Genomic DNA, 21,160 nt, shown 5'->3' with positions numbered 1-21,160 from the left:
TTTTGTTTGTGCTTTTTTTGTTTCATTTTGGTTATCTGCTAAAGGACTCAAAGATTATGTCTGATAAAACTGCCCTAAATAATTTATTCTGGAATGGTCCCAAGTGTTCTCCCTGGTATGCCAGATCAAGTCCATTAAGAAGTGAAGTGTGACCACCTCCAAATGCATTCTGCTTTACTGATGCGAAAACATTTTATGAAGAGGTAGCTGAATATAAAATAGGCTTTTCTTCTCTTTGATGAGATCTCAAGTAAAAGCTATATACAAAATCATCTGAGTGTGTGGGATTTTTTCATAAGCTGTTTCACTCAGATAAGTTTCATTTCTATAGTGAAGGCAGAAGGAAATCAGTAAGTAACATATTCTGGCTTACTATAGTACAGCATTTTCATTTTTTTGATGCTGAACATTAATAGTATAGAGTAGCAGACTGCACAGCCACGGAAGCCCCATCTTCCTTTTAAACTCTCAAAACAGGAGTTAATTAGCAGGTCAGACTCCAGAGAGTTTTCAAATAGATCTCCTGCTCCAATGTAATCCCAAATGCTGGACTTGCTTGTTTCATTTTTCTGTTGAGCTTTGGGATCTGAGCCAGCAGGAACAAATTTCCACTGGTCATTACCAGCCATGATTTCATTGCCATTGCAGGACTACAGTCATTTTCATCTGAGATGAATTTCCAATGTAAACCAGTCCAATATTCCATGAACTTATTGCTACATTCAAACATGAGTTTACTTGCTTTCCTTATTACCATGTTCTCCGTAAGAGCAAGGGTTGGGTTTTTTTCAGTTTTTATTATTGACTTTTAAATTCAGTATATCATCTGTTAGATGTTACAAGAATCTATAATTAACTTAATTAAAGAAGCTCTGGTTTTGTATTTGTTTCAAATTCATAACAAATTACTCCACATTTTTATTATTTTAAATAAAACTTTAATATCAGCCTTAAAATGTCATTTATTTCTAAGTTTGAATAATATTAATGTGTAAAAATAGTGATCAGTGCCAGCCATATTCAAAATTTGCTACTTTGTCACTATATTTGTTTTCCAACGTACTCTTCAACAGTTTCAGTGTTTGGATCACAATGGGTGGACTCAACTAAGACATAGTAGCTCAACTTTAATAAAGATGATCTCATGGTCTAAGGAAATAGCAGTCAGAAAAGTCTTGAAGGGCTTCATGTTACACACAAGAACCTGTTTCTGCAGTAAATGGTTCTTGTTCTGTAAGAAACCACAAATGCAGAACTGATAGGAACTTTGCATTATCTCAGAGCTCTTTAAAGTGTACCTATGGTGGTGTAGGCATATTCAGTTTCCATTGGGAAGGCTGCAACTGCAAATTCTCATTTACTTCCATTTTCCATACCCAGATCTGTTATAATTTTGTCATGTAGTCATGCTCAGTTGATATATCTGCAGCTATATATAATGAATTTCTTGCTTTCATGCAATAACCCCATAGACATTTTCAATAGTTAAATAAGTTTCTTTTTATTCCCTCCAAAAAATGTCTGGGCTTGATGATATTTTCAGTTATCACTGGGCTCTGATTTGGGGCTGTAGTAGCTGTTACCAGAAACCTACTGACAAAATGGATCTACGAAGTCTAAAACGTGTTGTGTAAAGCGTCTCAGTTTTGGCATGTTTTTGCCAGAACTGAGGAGGGGGATCCAGCTGAGAGCCTTAACAAGTGCTGGTTGCTCTTTACCAGCAGTGACATTTTCCAGAATGGCAACATTAACATACATCTAAAGATATAGGGGAAGTTTCACTTCTTGTCTCTAAAATTTTGGGGGTTGGTCTGTGAAGTCATTTTCTGAAATCTGCGAACTTTTATTTTCTTTATTTTTTCACCCACCCCTGCCACCACCCCTCCTCCCCACCCTCCCACCCCATCCCCCCAGCTAGTTCAGATATGTAAGCTGAAAACTTCCTATAAATAAACTATTGACCAATGCATAGATTGTTAATGATGGGGCAAAAAAATAAAAAATGCTGGGCTGAGGAACACACTGAAACAAATGGGTCAGAAATAAAGCAGAAATGAGTTAAGACATGTGTCTAATTACTCCAGAAAAGCAAAAAGTACACTTGACAATCTTTTTTATTCAAATAAAAGAGTAACTAAAAGCTATAAAATTTTCTATCTTCTCTTTCCTATCTTCTTCTATCTTTCATAAACCATGTTCCAGCATATGTATCTTAACACCTAGTACAGGGTATTTAAAACAAATGATGAAGTGACACAGTTAATACCCCTTAACATGAAATGCAATTGCAACTGCTGCAGAGTGTGAAATTTCCATTGAAACTCTGTTGAGATCATTGTTTTCTTGGAGAGAATGCAATTTCAGTATGTCAACAATATATTATGTCATTGAAAATAGATTAGGTTTTAAGACTTTCATTGTACTGATCATGTTGTCAGATAAAGTGATAATGTTTAAATGCAAGACTACTTTTAATGTACATTAGAAAATAAGTTTAAAGGAAAATAAATAATAAATACTCCATAGTCTGCTATTAACTAAATACTGAAGATATTTTTAAGGCTGTCAATGGGCTATTAACTCAGGCAATTCTTCTAAGAGCAGTTAGTTAAATGTAGCCTGTCCATAAGTATAAGTAAATAATCTGTTGTTATAATAAAGATTTTATATTTCCCTCTTACTCCATTACAATCCATTTTGATTTTTTCCCTATCTTGTTTTTCAACGAGGTAGTCTGTTTTATTGTGAATTTGAAACACATTGAACAGGGTATTTGAAAGATATAGGGGGGGGTTGATGACTTTTGTTTTCCACTTTTATTTGGGTTTAACATACTGCTGACCAGATTCAAAGTTCAGAAAGTGGAATGGTATGATTTCCACTAATTTCAGGGACCTCAGGGATATGCAGGCTGGCTTAAAGCCTCCTGGCACAGAAGCTGGGGCTGTATTCTGATGTTTGGCACAGTTAAAACATACACTATTTTCAGCTGAGCAAAGATCTTCTCTAATTCTATTACTTTGCAGAACTGTGTACTTTTCAGTCCTGTGTTTATTGCAGAATGGGCATGGGGTGTTCTGAAAAGTGACTACAAGTACCAGTTTGTGAAGTTCATACTTCTGTTTACTTTTAACATGTTTAGGAATTTACTCATGTCTGCATATAAAGCCTTCCAGGAACAAAACAATGCTTCCAATGCTACCAAGACATCTGAGGGTAAGAAAAATCTCTTTTGCTTTTCAATCTCTTACAGGAATTTTTGTTTCTCCAAATAAAATCCTGGGGCATTTTGAGATATGTTGTCACTTTGAAATTTCTGCATGCAAGTTATACATTCTGTGGGCTCTTACTAATGAGAAATTCATCCATTAAATAAATGACTTTTCATAGTACATATAACTATGACACATCAATATTATATTTACTCTTTTTCTGTGTGCATGACTCAACCGGCAAAGTAACCAGGCTTGTGTTTTTTGACATAATATAAAACATTATTGTTGATTTATAAACATTTATGCGATGAGGTTTTCTTAAAATTGCCATTATCTTAGTCATCTTTTGACTGTAAATATATAGAGATTGATCCTATCAGCAAACATATAATGAGGCTGAGAGTTAGATGATCTAGAGGATGTGATTTTTATTTAAATTCACTACTCTGGTTTCTAAGATGAGAACAGTAAAGCCTGGAACATTCCCGTAAGACAGCTCCCTTCTCTAGAAGAGATGTCTGAGTTGAAGTCCATGGTGGGCTACCAGATCCCTTGTCGAATGTCTAACCTCTGTTCGAGAAGTGCTGTTCCTCTGGTAAACATTGAGATTTAGGAGCAGATACCAGCTGCTGCTGCCTGCTTTCTCCTGGAATTCCTGTTCACCAGTAACACTCTGTCCCAATTTTTACTTTTGGTATACTTGTCAGACATCATACACTAGATGGTTACTTCTCCAACAGCAGCTGGGGTAACTGGAACATTCTGCATCTGGCTTAAATTTCATAATGGTAAATTCCCTTAGCACATTTAGGGGGACAATGCCCTTATCGAGGTGACAGCATAGTGTTTTCAAGGTCTGAGATGATTATAAAACCGTTCCCATTGTAATTACTCCAATATTCTGTCAGTTTTACTCTTTTCTTAGGCAGGAGATTCCCAGTGAGTAAAGGTTATCTTAAGTCTGAGTGATTTCAGTGAAACTAGTGATGCAGAAAGATGCTGTTATTTCCTAACATTTGCAGGATCAAAGGTTCCCATTGTATTTTATAGTCTGGATGTGTGAGATTACTTGACCATTGAGATTCAGCCACCATCATGAAAAAAACCCATGGAAGTTATCAGCATCATTTTGAAGATGACTTTCAACGACACAAAGTGTTAGATTTCTTCCTTGGGCATGTAGCTAACAAACATTGCAGAAAGGAGAAATGCAATATATCCAGTTTCGAATAAGATAAAAATCAGAGGCTATCTTGCACATCTCCTGTAATGTCTTTTCCTCTGTGCCAGGTTTATCTACAAAACCATGGGTAGGAATCTATCACTGATCATGAAAGCTGTAATTAAGTGGTGTCTTCTCACTCCATTCTTTTAAGAGGCGGCAGAGTGTGAATCTATGCTACTTTTATTGCCACTCATTCATTTCCTATACTGAAAGCTGTGTCTGGCAGGCTTTCCAGGGAAAGGGAAAAGGCATTTTTAGACCACTTCCACTACAGCTTCTGTGTGTAGTGGAAAGGAAGGATATTGCACAGCTCTAAATGAGGGTTTGTGGTGAAAGGTTCACAGTGGACTACTCTGCAAACTTAGAGACTTGCAGGGTACAAAGGATCTCATGGGATCATGACAGAAAAAGAGCTGTGAATGAATAAAAGAAAGGGAGGTAAAAATAAAATAAGACACTAGGTCCCTTAAATAAATAATGCAAATCCATCACTTCATTTTTAAGCTAGATGTAAAGATTTTGTGTTTGTTCCAAATGTTTTTCTTACACTGCAAGACAGACATCTTGATGTTATAGCTTGGATATATACACTTAGAACCAGATTCCCTAAAGATTTATATATCCTTTGTCAGAATGGAAATCCTTTCTGCTGCAAATGGGCCAGATCCTAAGAAACTGTCTTTCTTTTTTTCTTTGGCAATCTTACAGGACGTGTCAGAGGAGGAAGGAATGTATTAGCAAAGGAAGGGAGTGGGTGTGGTGGACTAGAGTTCAAATCTAATAATTCTTTATTAGCACAGTGGCCATTAAAGAAATTCTTTCCTATAAATACACTAACTTAACCCCTCTGAAATGATATGCCTGTTGCACAGCTGAGAACAACTAACCAGCTATACAAAATCACAACAGTGATGGGTGACTTTACATAGCTGTGTCAACTTTCATTATAATACAGAAGGCTAAAGCTGCCATTGCCACAGTTAAAGATTGGTTGTAAAATTAGCAAACTTGTCATTTATTCATTTTCTCCCCTATTATTCATATTTAATGGGAGACACTTGACTTTAAGACTTTTTAAAAAAAATAGCTATTCTGAATGACACATTCTCATGTCTTTTCTTCTTAATTTAACTGCCTTTTTGCTCTCCAGTTCACCACAAATACTGAACAACATTAGGGATCTAGTGTAGAAGAATGCTTTTACTGGATTATCTCTAGGTTGCAAGCAAGGTTCTAACAGAATTTATGTTCCCCAGAAGAACAGTAACATGATATTTTTTGAAGAACAGTACTTCTGTTGATCCAAAACATGCAAGAAAATTTAATGACCAGCAAATGCATATTTTCTGGTGTTTTATTCTGTCTATCTCATGCTTCCTAAAGGGTCATCTGATGACCCCCTTTGACGCCAATACGTCTCTCATTCTCAAAGGCAGTTTATGCCTGCCAAATTGACTCAGAAATAGAAAAGCTAAGATTTTCTCTATGGCTGAAAGATTGTAAAGATAGATAAATATGGAGGTTTTAGTTTTTAGTTAGATGTGCAATTTGAAGATCAAGCATGATGCAGAAGACAGAGAGAGCATTACAAAGTTCTGCCTGCAGTCTGATATCCAGACACCTCTGCTCCATACTCTGGTTGCTTCGCACCCTGCTAAACCTCAGACAAGAAAACATGAAGGATTTTCTCTGGCTTTTAGTCTAATTTAGAGAGACTGGTTTATAATTTAGACATCTGCCATTTTTCTTCCTCACGTGGCTTCAACTTGCCCTAGCCTTAATCCTATTTTATTACTGGATCTAGCCATATGTAAGCTGTCTGTATAATCATGCATGTCCATGAACTAGATAGAAGAAGAATCCAGAAGGTGAGAAATCTCTTTCTTCCCTTCCTCATGGCCTGGTGCCTATGACCTTGTACAACCAAATGAGTATCTGTCACTCCTTGATTTCTTTCTTACTGCTCCTCTCCTTTCATGATGGATAACATGTGGGATTATAGGCTTTGGCTTTACACTCCCTGCAGCAAAGCAAAAATCTTAACTGTACTGCTCTGCCCAGCTGGGTACAGGGCATAACAGTCTGGCCCTTTGTGGTTAATAATGGAGCCTGAGCATGAACCAGAGCTTGTCCGCCCATGATTTCACATCATTCCGACAAGTGCTTGCTAACTTTTTATTTGTGGCCTTCTTTGCCTTCTGTCAGTAAATCCTTGTAAACAGATTTTAGTCCAGTATTTACTAATATCTTCATATCATCTTCTATATAGAATGTTGAGCAGTCATCAAAGCTGAGAAGGAGGCAGCAGCTGAGATATGTTGATGATATTTTGGCTGCTTTTCAAGAAAGAACAGATGCTCCAAACACCTTTCTAGAATTCTTAAGCACTAAAATGTCCTTCCATTAAAATTTACAAAGGGAATGGAGAAATAAAGCTTAATGTCTTTTTTTTTTAAACAGGTATGGCTATATATTGCTGATGGTAAGCTCCTAATATGTTCTGGTTAGCAGTTTTGTACATAGGAATCAATATATTGTCTAAACAATAAAATTCATACCCTGATTGGCAAAATAAATGATCTAAAGACATCTTAGCAACCCCCCAACCAACAAACAAAAAATCCTAAACCCTCTGCAATATTAGTTGTTTTGAATAAAGTCCTTTAGCAGAAGCAGAAGTCATTTTTCAGTCTATTATATAAAATGAGAGAATTCTTGCCTGTTTTTTCTGTTGCATTTTGGTTTTGGTTTTGGTTTTGGTTTTTTGGGTGTTTTTTTAATGTATGTTTTATATCCAAGAGCTGAAGAAACATCAGTCTTTACTTTGTGAATGTGAAGGGAATAAGGCCTTTTTAATTTAAGAGAATCTACTAGCTTTAAAAAAAAAAAAAAAAAAAAAAAAAAGAGGGCTGAAATCAATCTTATTTAGTAAAGCCTTAAGGAACCACAGAATCCATCTATCTTTCCTTTAACTGCTTGTCTGGTAATCACCAAGTAAGAGTCTGTCTTTCACTTTAGATGGAAATGAAGTTGCAATTAGAAAAGGTGCTTCAATCATTTACTGCTGTCCTTAAACCAAGCATGGGAAAACTATCATAGATAAAAATAAGAACTGACCCCAAATTGACCATAAGGTCAAACTGAACTTGAACAAATTGAGGGTTTTTGTAACATGAGAAGACATACTGAATCACAGGGGGAGGGGGGAAACAATTCTTTCTGTAGTTCTGAAAATGCCAAAAAGTCCTGAAAATCTTCCTGGAAATAGCAGCTTTTGTGAGTTTTCCAACTAGAACCATAGGAAATGTAAAGAAAAAAAAATTAACATGCCTAATTTCACCTAAATGCAGACCCTGGGTGTCTGGATGGGATGATGCCCATTTAGTCTTTTTAACACCCACTCAGGGTCCTGAAGACACTAATGGGCCTTACTGGCCTGGTTCCCAGCTGATGTCCAGCTCTGCCACATCCCTCCTCTTCCTGGTTGTCTCAGAGCCTTGTCTGACTTGGATTCCCATCACAGGCTCCACTTGCACACCTGCCCACAAAGCTGTAGCAGGCATTTTGACACTGAGCACCAACTGGTACCTAGCCCTCCCTGCCTGTTTGCACACTTGCTTTCCCAAATTCCTCAAAGGACTCATGCTGTCAGGCTCTCTGCTGAGGGATGAATAACCTTCAGAGACAAATCTATCTGCACTGCAGCTCATTGAGGAGCTCCAAGAGGGAGCAAGGCAGGCAGGCTGGGAAAAAGGAAGACTTGCATCTGCATGGAGTGAGACAGCGTGGGGGCTTGGTGGGGATAAGCCATCCTGTGCAACGATCTGAGCAATTCTCTGCTTGAGGCAGCAGCTCCTGTGAGGTTGTCTGGTCAGCATCTGTGCAGGAGCAGGAGCAGTCCCTTTTCAGCCCTTTCTAGCTGAAAACATGCTACAACTCACCACTTGCTGTTAGCCCCAGGAACAGACTACACCAGAGCAAAGAAACAGACTTGTAGCTAAGTTTAGTTATCTGCTTATCTACAGTAGTCACCAACCCTGGTCAGCAGAGAGGCGTTTCACATGGAAATAGCTTCTTGTCTTGTTTAACAAACAAAATGCAAATCTTGCTTTACCTTGTCTGTAGTAACTTTCTTCCTCACTAAGAGCTCCCTGTTCTTCTTGTTCCAAAGTTAGATCAGTGACTTCAAAATTCCTACTTCCGTGGTTTACTGGCAGACAGTCTTTAATTTCGAGTTCTTTCAAAAACCTTTCAACACTAAACCCATGTGTATTCATTCAAATTTATGGTTTTGTGTTTAGGAGAATTATTATTATTTCAAACAAGGATCTTTTTTTGTTTATTTATTTTCCTTCTTTTATTCTCAATCTGATTTTACCTCAGGACTAATCATTGAAGTACAAGCACCAGGCTGTAGTTCTTTAAGAAGCAACAGCTGGTGGCTTTCAGAGTTATAACCAGGCTTAGAAATGTGAATATGGAAGGACGCAGTGGTGTAGGTTGTAACAAAGTCTATTGGTTGCCATTTCGATCAATTGTAGTTGAACACAGAAGAAACCCAACTCCTCAAGGGTATGTGTAGCTAAGGAAAACCTGGCAGAGTAGTTTAACTCGAGTAATCTTTCCTTCTTTCTTTTATCCTAGTTTCTTATTTATTTTCTGGCAGGCATCAGCACTCCTGGGAAAAAATTCCTTGTATGTAATAAAAATAAGATTACTTTCATGTAGCTTTTGATTGCCAATGTTTTTCCAGCTTTCAAAGAGCCCTACTTCCATATCCTTTGAAAAGGAGTGTGTTATTGTTATGCAGTTTGGTTTAGCTCCATGATTTGTAGTAAATATGTTTAGTGTTTTCTTTGTTAAAGGAAATATAATAAGTGCATGTCCTTAAGCTACAACATTTCTCAGTTGCTGGTAAAACCTATGCAGAATGAAAGCCACAGGAAAGAGGTGGCATCAGAATTAGTCATGTAGCTTTTTAATATATGAAGAAATACATGGATGATACGCTTTTTGCACCTGAAAGATTCCTAAGAAAGGATGATACACAACTCCGGAACAGTTCATGCTAATAAACTTTTAATTCATGTAAATAATTAACTTACATTTGCCTCATTTAGGAAGTAAATTGCAATTAATTCTATAATAGGGTTTTAGATACCCAAATGTGACAATATGCACATCTGGCTTCCTAAATCCATGCTTTAATGGAGGAAACAGAACCTCTGGCTTGCATAATAGAGTACAGTCATGTTGCTGGCTCATTATTGACCATTCACATAAATGACAATAAAGGCTACTGTTTATCATGCAGTTATGTGATCCAGAGAAAGGTCTTAATATGAAATAATTCATGACTCTGCAACAAGACCATGATTAATTTAGATCAGCTCCATGAGCTAAATGAGAGTTTTTTCTTTAGCTGAGGATACTTCTTTTTTTTAAAAAAAAAAAAAAAAAAAAAGTGCAACTAGGTATAATTCATTAAACTCATAAATATGCATAGTGCTGTAGAGGCATAGATCCATGTGCACCAGTCATACTTCTGCTGCTAAAATCTTTGCAATGATTTTTAGGGGAGAGTAAGACATTTTAAGACATAGTCAATTGTTCTGGGGTAAAAAGAGGTGTAAGAATATAGTTTGTCTGGAATTTTTCAAATTTATTGAGACTGAAAAGGTTACTGAGAAAACTAATTTTGATGTTAAATTCTCAGAACGTCAATCAATGTTGGAAAATGTCTCTAATCCAAGACCCTATTCTAACCATGAATAATAGGTACTAACCTGTACTTAGGTTATTTATCTGACAGGGAAGCCATTTTTTCCCAATGCTGTTTTTAACTCAGAAGAAATCTTAAACTTGGGTGTCTCGGGCTATAAATGCAACTACAGAAATAAAGAAACTAAGTCCCCAAATCCCAGTCTTCAGTTCTTTCTTGTAGCAAGGAACTTCAGAGCTAAATTATTTGGAAGTGAAATATTTTAATCGCCTTCTCATGAGAATTGCATCTGATTGTTTTTATAAATTTCCATCCAGCATACAGTCTATTCACTTGCTGAATAAAAGTTTCAAAGCCACATCCCGTGCTCCAGTAAAGTTCACTGAAAATACAGACTTAACTGTAAGTGACCCAGGAGATTAATGACTATCTCTCCATTCTGCTTGTCCTCTTGAATCTTCACAGAAGCATCTGGCAATTTAATGTGTTAATATTTACCAAATGGAAAAAACTAACAGTCTCTTAAGGCAACTGTACAGCTGGTAGTTGGAAATAGAAATTATTTTGGATCTTCTTGTAACTGGGTCAGTAGACTAAGTTTGTGAGTACTGTGGAACAGAGCTATTGGGTTTATACTTGTTATGAAAAAGTTGTATTGCTTGGCATTTTGAGAAAGTTATTATGAATATTTGTTCCTCTTAACTTTGCTGAGGTAATGGACCTAACTTTCAGAATGTCACCTGTAAGAAATGTTGCAACTGCTGAGTTCTGCATGTGCAGAAGGCTTTTTTCAAAGTGCTGCACCTATTTATCATCCAACTTCCAGGAAAAAGCAGATTAACTTGATATTAGGAATACACAACTGGCTAGCAATAATAAAACTGAAGAAAATGAAACACATATACATTAATTTCTCAATAGCACTGTTATTATTAATAATATAAACCAGGAACAAATTATTGCAGAAGGAAAGTTTCCTAATGACATTCTCTCAGTAAATAGTAATCATAAAATAGTTTAGGTTGGAATCATCAAGTCCAGCCGTTAACCCAGGACTGCCAAGTCCATCACTAAACCATGTCAATAAGCACCACATCTACAGGTTTTTTAAACACCTCCAGGGAAGGCGATTCCACCACCTCCCTGGGCAGCCTGTTCCAATGCGTGACCATCCCTTCAGTGAAGAATTTTTTCCTAATATCGAATCTAAACATCCCCTGGCATAACCTGCGGCCATTGCCTCTTGTCCTGTTGCTTGTTACCTGGGAGAAGAGACCGACCCCACCTGCCTACAGCCTCCTGTCAGGGAGTTGTAGAGGGCAATAATGTCCCCTCTGAGCCTCCTTTTTTCTTGACCAAACCACCCCAGTTCCCTCAGCTGCTCCTCATCAGACTTGTGCTCCAGACACATCACCAGCTCCATTGCCCGTCTCTGGACACGGTCCAGCACCTCTGCGTCCCTCCTGCAGTGAGGGGCCCAGAACTGAACACAGGATTTGAGGTGTGGCCTCATCAGTGCTGAGTGCAGGGGGACAATCACTGCCCTTGTCCTGCTGGGCACATAGTTTCAGATACATTAAGATACATACCAGGATGCTGTTGGCTTTCTTGGCCACCTGGGCACACTGCTGGCTCATGTTCAGCTGGCCGTCAACAAGTCCCCACAGATCCTTTTCCTCCAGGCAGCTTTCCAGCCACCTTTCCCCAAGTCTGTAGCGTTGCGTGGGGTTGTTGTGACCCAAGTGCAGAACTTAGCACTGAACCTTCTTGAACCTCATGCATCTGGCCTTGGCCCACGAGTCCAGCCTGCCCAGATCCCCCTGCAGAGCCTTCCTGCCCTCAAGCAGGTCAGCGTTGTCCCCTGCAACTTGATGTCATCTGCAAACTTCCTGAGGATGCACTCAATCCCTTCATCCAGATTGTTGATAAAGATATCAAACAGGACTGGCCCCAATACTGAGCCCTGGGGAACACCACTTGTGACCGGCCGCCAGCTGGATGGAACTCCATTCCCTACCACTCTTTGGGCTCGGCTGTCCATCCAGCTGTTAACCCAGGGCAGAGCACACCCATCCAAGCCAGGAGCAGCCAGTTTCTCAAGGAGAATGCTGTGGGAGACAGTGTCAAAGGCTTTACTAAGGTCCAGGTAGACAACATCCACAGCCTTTCCCTCAGCCACTAGGTGAGTTGTCTTGTCATAGAAGGAGATCAGGTTCATCAAGCAGCACCTGCTTTTCATAACCCCAGGCTGGCTGGGCCTCATCCCCGTGTTGCCCTGCACATGATGTGGGATGGCACTCAGGATGATCTGCTCCGTAACCTTCCCTGGCACTGAGGTCAGGCTGACGGGCCTGTAGTTCCCCCAATCCTCCTTCCCGCCCTTCTTGTAGATGGGTGTCACACTGGCCAACCTCCAGCCTTCTGGAACCTTCCCACTTTGCCAGGACTGTTGATAAATGATGGAGAGCACCTTGGCAAGCTCCTCTGCCAGCTCCCTCAGTACCCTCAGCTGGGTTCCATCTGGCCCCATAGACTTGTGCAAGTCCAAGTGGAGCAGCAGGTCACTAATCATCTCGCAGACTGTGGGGATTTGTTCTGCTCCTCCTCATCCCTGTTTTCCAGCTCAGGGGGCTGAGTACCCAGAGTGAAGCTGGTCTTACTGTTAAAGACTCTGGCAATGAAAACTTTAAGTACTTCAGTCTTATCCTCGTCCTTTGTGGTAATTTTCCCCACCACATGCAATAAAGATGGCACTCTTATAAATATTAGGAGTTATTTATGATTTTTTTCTACTTTGAGTTCTAAAGGAATCTTTCACTCAATATTGGCTGGTCTACACTACAGCCTAGGCCACAAAATACACAAAGAACTTCACCCTGGGTAGAAGAATCAACCAATCAATAAAAAAATATGCTAATTTTGATACTGCAAGATCAGTCTGAGACCTAATAAAATGACCAGAATTTTAATAAACACTCTTGATGCTTGAAGGTGCTCAGTTAATATCAATAGTGCTAAAGTTTAACCTCGCTGTTGTAAAGTCATCTAGAATTTCCAGCTGCGGAAAAATTGATAGCATCTTTAAGGTAATTAATAACTTCCCAAAATTATTAAAAGATATCCAAAAAGCCTTTTTAAGCTACATGGAATTTATCATAATGACTAGTATTTTTCCTCAGAGGAAGCCTTTTCTCTGAGATATAAATTATTCCTTTGTTAAATCTTAAAATCTCTGTGGAATGGTGCACATCCTAAGAAAAGTTCTAACTGATGAGTAACATTCAGATCTTTCCCCCTTACATTTAAAAACTACAGATGCTTACAATACCTTTTATTCTCCTATTTTTTATTTATGTGTCAGCACTGTAAACAAAGAATGCCTTCTCTCATACACTCCTGTTTCTTTAAGTAAACGCAAAGTAGGTACTTTGTTTCTCCCAAATTAGCACATTTCTTGTGACATTTTATTTAGCCAGTTTAACAGTCTGACATAAATAAAAAAATGCATAAATAAATATATAAATAGGAAAAGATATTAAAAAATTATCTTTTTGCCATCTCACACCATGGAGGCAGAGTGGAGCTTATTGTTATCTAAACCACTGACTTCTTTCTGGTGCTTATTACGTTTGAAGCACTTTTCCCCCCAGTTTTTCCTAGGTATTCCAAGCTTAGTTGAAACATCATTTCTCTCTGCAGATAAATTTGGAAAGCGCCCAGATTGAACAGCAGAGTGGGTGGACAAATACAACTGAAAATCATTGCCTGATCTGATCCTGGCATTTTAGTTTGCTTCGTGATTAAATTCAGAATGAAGACCTTAAAAGCCAGGCAAGCTGTGGGCAGAAAAAAAGTCTGGTGGAAAGCGTTCACAGTATTAAAAGACTAGCCAGTGGCATATATCTATGGAGTTCAGGTCACATACCAGGGTCTGGTCTACTTTTATATAGGCATAATGTACTTCTGAGCTCATTGTTGTACTTGTCTGAACCCAGAACTACTTCTTGTGAGAACGGAGTAGTGTTCATGTGACACAATTTACTGACATATGTATATGTATATGTAGGGGTGCTAGGTATATGCTTTAAAGGACAAGTCCATTGTATTAAAAGTAATTTCATTTTAAAAACAACAACAATAATAACAATAATAAAAACCCCAACAACCCCTAAAAATCTCAAAACCCGCAGCAGTACTGGACATAAAGAATCCCGCTTCTAGTTGACTATTCTAATCCCTATGCTACAGAGTGGGGGTCGTTCTGCTTTTTCTCTCTGCGTACTGAATTTTGAAATATATTCAGACCTGTAGGAAAAGAACTTAACTGAGAGTGTTGGAGAGCAACCAATAGCCTGAAGCATTGTTTTTTTTAAAAAAATCCTCAAGGGAATGGGTGATCTAATTCCTTTCTCAGGCTGTGGCCAGATCTGAGTCTTGAAATGCTCTGACCGTGAGGTTATCATGGACAAGAGCAGGGTACCACTCACTTTGCCCTGAAGGGAAATGATTAGAGGCAAGCTGGTTTATCTGGATGAAAGAGTTAGCTTCTCATCTCACAGGTCATATACCCCATGGAAGAAAATGTCTGCTCCACACACTTACGGCACCTCAGAGGTGGTTGTGTTAAGACTTCTGTTTGTCCTGGGTCCAGGCTGGTTCCTGCTGAGCTTTCCAGTTGTACTGAGCATCCATGCCACACCTCTCTGTTTTATATAAAAAAAGCTTTCTGTGCCAGCCAGGGTCAGAATACCACTTCATGACCCAGGACTTGATTGGTTACTGCAGAGTCTACGACCTTAACTGAATCCAGCTCTGATGACTTTCTGTTATAAAAAACTCCCTGAACTTAAGTAGCAAAACAATTCTTTTTCACAATCAAATCTCTAATTTTCTCACTGCACTCAAGGTAAGGGCTCCATGATTGCAGGAAGAGCCTAAAGAGCCCATAGGGGGACTTGCAGTTATTATTGCTGTTATTACTTCCCAGCTGTGTTCATCCAACACACCTTATAAAAGTCAACCCAACCTTCTGTCAACATTGTGCTGTAACTGCTCTGTTGGTTGTTATGGAACATTTTAATACCTTACTGCAACCAGCCTGCCTTCCTTAAAGTGTTCAGCTGTGTTTCTTGGACTTGTCCTTGTGATTGACACTGTCATTTCTTCATCAGCATAAGGTGTGGTCATTTTTCACAGAAGATCTGGCACACTCTGTGAATCTTAGAGCAAGACTGGACTCCTGTTTTTGTACTTTGATTACAAAAAAGCCCCACAGTTGGACAGCGTTTACACCTTCCAGTACATAAAGCCTTCATGTAAGAACTCTTCTTCTGCCTTTTCAAAATTCAGTATTTTCTGGATCCTTCCATCTGATATCACATGATTTTCTATATATGAAGTTAGTGGATCAAGAAACAAGGTAGACAATATTTTTGCCAAAGAAATCTACAGATTCAGACTGAAGCAATCTGGTATAAACAACACCTAGCATTAGTCACTTCAGTCTTATTAGTTCCTTGTATCTTTATATAATGTACAGATGGGGCTGACCTACAAAATTTGGATTAGACTGGATTTCAAAGTCTTCACATTTTGGAAGGTTGAATTCCAGGTTTTTCTTTAGCTCATGATGTCAATAGCCATCATTGAGTAGTATAGCTGTTGCAAGATTCGGTTTTAAAAGAAAAGATCTTTGGTCCTTATGATTATTTATTATTGTAATTTTAAGCCATTTGTTCTCAGTTTACTGAAACCACATTCTTATAGACCTCTGTAGGAAAATACCATACATTAATATCTATGGACAGATAGACAGTAGTATAATGAAGCTGTGAGGGGTAAAGGAAATAAACCAGTCATGACCACAGTGAAGTTTCCGCACCCTGTAAGGTTTCTTTCAGTTTAAATCCAGAGAGATATTATAACCTATTTATACACATGTAAATGGATTAGAAGTTTGAATGAAACCTCTACTTGGTTAATAATAGACACTTACAACACAGCTTGATTTCTGTTCACAAGCATTGCACATCCTGCAGAGACACTACTTTAACCCCTTAAAGTTTTTAAGGCACTGAGAAAAGAATAGTGGGGTTTGGACTTTCTGGGGTCTATTGACTTTGAACTAAATCTTGTGAAAGAGATACCTCAGAAAATACCATGCTGAATTACACAAAATATACTCATGATATAAACCACACACACACACTGAAACCAGTATTTCATTAGTTCTTTGAAAAAAAAAAAAAAAGTTGACAGGTAGTAAAGTCTTAGAACAAAGAACAGAAGAGATTCAGGAAAGTAGAATAAGAATTTGTTAACTTTCTAAGTGGTCAGGAGGAAAATCTATATGTATAGCAATATATAAAGCCTTCTAAAATGCAGCTGGCATAATATTTCGTTGCATATTCTTCAGAAATAGATGCAGTTTTACTGTAGGATACAGTTAGCTCGTAACAAATAGCAAAATCATTAGGCACAAATGGTTTTATGTAGATTAGATGGCAAACTGCCTTAGACATTACAAACAGCCAAAGGAACCTAAGGCAAAGCAATCATTTACGTTCCCAAATCTGGATGCCATCAAGACCCACCTCTAAGTCTGAGTCATTTCATCTTGAATATTCTGTAAGCCTCTTTAAAAATCTTTCAGACGATTCTTAATCCCTGATGAAATATGTTACTTTCATGTCTGATCTGCATTTCAACAGGCACAATATAGCCATCTTTATTTTTGTCTCTACCTTGATCCTTTCTTCTGCATTGTACTGAAGTTAGAAAAAAAGATAGGTACCATATATTTTGGTGCAATTTTACTCTTTTTTCTTGAATTGTTTCTGTCTCTCCTCACACCCAGACTTGTCCAAGTGGGTAATCACTGCTTTTATATATGCCTCTAAATAGTTTATGATTTATCTTCAAGGAAATTGCAATATTTGTATTGCAATTCTTCAGCATTTCTTTAATTAATTAAACAAGGTGGTATCTTAAAAATCTAAGACAATTATCAGAATTTCTCAATTTTATCAATCCCATAGGATGTGTCTCCTGTTATTACAAATAGTCTTATGCTAGGCACAGGCCAGAAAAAAAACCTGCACCCAGTAATGCCTGCACTGGTCTTTCAGCTTAATTTTGACGTTAGGGTCGATTTATACTAATATATTCAGTCTCAGAAATGTAGGGTGAAGTATGCACCTTTTCCCTTGGGAGAAAGTTTATTTGAGGGATGGAAGAAAAGGGAGGTAAAGACCTTCTGTCACACCATTGATTCCATGATGAAGAAGTGGCCTGCTGGTTACACAGACAATTCAGCCACAGTTTGGCTTTGTTCAGCTTTGTTCAAGACAGTCACACTGTAGGAGTGAGAATTATTGATTGAATTAATACTATAACTTCATTTTGGATAATTAAAGAAAAACACCTCAAACTTACTTATTTTAAACCTTTTAAAAATCAAACTGTGATAATATGAGGTAAACCAGCATTGTTTATATGGAGAGGTCTTTCTAGCTGTCAACCTATTTTTAAGCAGAATAGTTTTAGGTATCAGTAAGATTCAGAAAGTCTCAGACAATCTAAGAAGGCAATAGGATGAAAATCAATTGAGCATTGGGGACTGAATTTATCAGCAGTTCCATGAAGACTCTTCTACCTGACCTACTTTCCCTTTTCTCCTTTTACAGCCATTACACACTGACCCAGTAGTCAGTGGCTCAATTTATCTTATTTTAAGGTAGTTCTATGAAATAAATCAGACTAATCATGTTCAAAAATAAGTTTGTTTATAAGAAAAGCCTTAAGACAAATGTGGTTAGCTGCAGATACGTACATACATTGCTGATGCCTATAGGTCTACTCAGGCTGTAGGCATGAAGATGTCCTGTGGCTTATGCTAGATGAAGACAAAGAATAAAATTATTATTCTTTTCATGACAAATGGTGTCTCTCTCACTGGACATTTTTTATGGATGGACCAGATAAACATGTGCCATGAGTTAATGTGGGCAGATCTGGCCCTTCTGCAATGGAAGAAGTGAAGATTTTACTGACTTGTGGTCCTTCATAGCATCAATTTGCACCATGAAAGTAATCACAGTTGTTTTCAAACAGGTCAGAAATATATCTGTTTCCAGCATCATAACATTTTCTGCATGACATCACACAGTAAAACAATTATTTTCAAATATGAATATCTTTGGTTTGGTTCAACCAAACCTCTGGGGTTTTGGTGTTGGTTTTTTTTCATAGGGCAGGTGGTAATAAGAGATGAGGAAGCAGATGCATTTTTCAGGCCAAAAGAATATTGTTGAAAACAATATGGATATAGTCTGAATTTTCAGTCTGTTGTTCTTAGTAATAGTTTAAGAAATAATATTAAAAAATTCTACTGGCCTAGTTTTTTTGTGAGGGGAAAACAGGGAAGTAAAGGAGGTTTTATGTAACCGTAAATGTTCTGTACATAAAATATGTAAAAAAAGTACATTTAAAATGTTACTAAGGCTGGAAAAGCATGACTCAGAATTAGGATATGCCACAGTGATGGTTGCCTGCATAGTCTGTCTGTTCTGTTCATGAACTGTAACTGAATCATTAATATTTGACCATATACTTCTTTTTGATACTGTCCCTGCCTTATTCAACTCATATGAAGAAAGGTGTTTTGTCACTTGTTGCATTGTGTCATGCCCCATACATTGAAGACTATTAAAACCTGTACTAAAGAGGTAATTATTTTTTTCCTTCTTGTGCTCTGATACAATGTGCTTCACTACAGTGTTTGACCATTCTTCATTTTCACAATGGATTTCAGAAGGAGCATCATCATCATAATTTTAAAGATGGGACATTAAAAAGCTAAGGACAGAAACAGCTGATTGGGTTACTGCATGAGAGCAGATGGCCACAAAGGTATTCTGCTCACAGGATAAGACACCAAACTAAGTTTCTGAAGACAGGTTGATTGATGGTCTCACTATAGTCAATGGAGATTCATTTAATACAGTTGGTGGAATGCAGAGAGCTGTTTACCTCACTTTAAAGTAGACGTCCAGAATTCAGTTTAGCTGCCAAACCATACAGATTTAATGCCACCTAAAGTCCCTTAAATCAACAGCTCTCCAGCGGTTCCTCCAAATATCCTGGAGAACCTGAGTCATAGGTGTTGCTCCTGACAGAATCAGCTAGAACAAGGAACTTCACAGGGCAATCAATGCTTACGTGTAGGCAAGCTGAACAAGCTGTCATGTCTGTAACTGGTCACCTGAATTATCCCCTAAACTCTGCTGCTGGGCATTTTCTTCAGTTGTAAGGGGAACTTTGACACCCAGCTCATGCAGCTAAGTAAAGGTAGCTGTCATCAATGAGATGCTGAATCCTGCCATGTGTGTTATCTAAAAACCATGTTAACTGATTATGTGGATGGCAACTGTACTGTTAATGAATTCCAGACTTCCATTAAAAGCTGTAATTTGATTGTATTCTGAGGTCCACAGACTGAAATCTTCCCAGTTCTTCAGTGTGAATGCCCATCACTGACTTGGCTTTGTCCACCAGTCTGGTCAAGTTACTCAGCAGTGTGTAGTGTGACAGCATCCCTCATTTCAGTTGTACTTGTAAGCATATGCATCCCAGGCCCTGCACCTCACGCTGGGTACACACAAGAAGAGTAACATCTAATATCTTACTTCATCCTTTATTCCAAAATCCAGGTTCATCACCAGATTTCCCTTGTCCTGAGCACTGAATATGCAGCTTCTGAGGTTAACATTGGATGTGATCAAGTAATTATGATGAGGCATGCCTGGAGTGTTTAGAAGTACTACCTCAAGGAGTAACCTTCTGTGTTTCCCATACAGTAGCTATGAGAAGTCCATCAGACTAGCAACACACCACTTTTCTAGATCATTAAGGTAGCCTTTTTATTTCTCCCATTCTTGATATCCCAGAAATCAAAGACTAGAAACAAGAACAGCTTTATATGAAAGAATACACTGAAACAGAAGGTGCTTGTCCAGGTGGGTGATACAAAGCCATCAGCCTGCAACACTTGTGCTAAGAATGATTTTATTCTCTGGAGTGGATGAGAGAGTAAAGTGTAGTTATTTTGAACAAGATAGTTCAATGAAGGATTCTGCTGCCTGTACTGGAAGACTTGAACTTTATTTTATGATATCAGTATTATGTAAAAGATGTCTGTTTTGCTGAGTGTAATGGTCACCAAAACTGTATCCTGTAGCACAGCCTTACAGACGGTATTAAAGCAAAAGACAAAACTTTTGCTGAGACTGTGGAAATTCTGCAAAATTACCTATCCCCAAAGCCACTTGTGATTGCAAAGCTTTTATGCTTTTATAGATAGAATCAAGAAAATGAAACATTTACTGAATATGTGACTGGATTAAAGCAATTAAATGAGCATTGCCAGTTTGGAGGGAGTTTAACTGATGCATTAAGAGAATGGTTAGTGAGTATTATACAAAATAATTCAATCCAGAAGCAGTCTTTGATGGAAGCAGAACTGACCCCCAAATCTGCAGTTGATGTTGCAACTTCTAAGGTGCCAGAGAGTTACAGCGCTTCAGGAAGCTTATACAAGTTGGATAGTCTCAGAAAGCACAGCACAGAGAACTGGAAGATTGTGTGCCTCCAGTGAGAAAAACAATCTTCCAATACTAACCATTGGTGGTTCAAGGACAAATTCTGAAGGAACTGCAAGTTAACAGATACATTCAGAAAAATGTCTGGGTCAGTGCAAAAAGTAAAATTTCCACCTCATAAGGGTAATTGTAAAGAGTATCTGATGCACCATCTTGCAAACAACCACTATGAGGCTGCATGAGATACTGTGGCATCTCTAATCTAGCTACTTTAGAAAACAAAAAGAGGAATAATGCTTAGAATGGAGCCTGAAAATGGTTCTGCTGTTTCTGTCCTTTAATAGCAGAATTGTAAAGACCTTGTTTAGGAGAGTACAATGCAGAAAAACCTTACTACTTT

This window comes from Falco cherrug, chromosome 4 (assembly GCF_023634085.1).
Source record: "Falco cherrug isolate bFalChe1 chromosome 4, bFalChe1.pri, whole genome shotgun sequence".
Lineage (NCBI taxonomy): Eukaryota > Metazoa > Chordata > Aves > Falconiformes > Falconidae > Falco > Falco cherrug.
This window is presented reverse-complemented; position numbering follows the sequence as displayed.